Here is a 433-nt window from a genome sequence, read left to right as displayed (position 1 = left end):
TAAAAGTTTCGCCATGGAAGGGTGTTATCAGATTCGGGAAGAAAGGAAAGCTCAGTCCAAGGTATGTTGGGCCATTCAGAATATATAAGCGAATTGGGCCAGTAGCATATCAGTTAGAGCTACCAGAAGAACTGAGTCAAATTCACAACACTTTTCATGTGTCGAATCTGCGGAAATGTTTGGCTGATCCGAATCTAGCTATACCTTTGCCAGAAATTCAATTAGACAGTAAATTAAATTTTGTAGAAACACCCGAAGCTGTAATTGACAAAAAGATAAGGGTGTTGAGAAACAAAGAGATAAGTCTGGTTAAAGTACAGTAGAAGTTTCACAAAGGACCAGAGGCAACATGGGAATTAGAGTCAAAGATGAGATCAGAATACCCGTGGCTTTTTGGTTAAAGGAATTCCGGGACGGAATTCTCTTGAGGGGT

The sequence above is a fragment of the Cynara cardunculus genome, assembly GCF_001531365.2.
Source record: "Cynara cardunculus var. scolymus isolate 2C chromosome LG 3, CcrdV1, whole genome shotgun sequence".
Classification (NCBI taxonomy): Eukaryota; Viridiplantae; Streptophyta; class Magnoliopsida; order Asterales; family Asteraceae; genus Cynara; species Cynara cardunculus.
The sequence above is the reverse complement of the archived record's forward strand: the minus strand, read 5'-3'. Positions refer to the sequence as shown.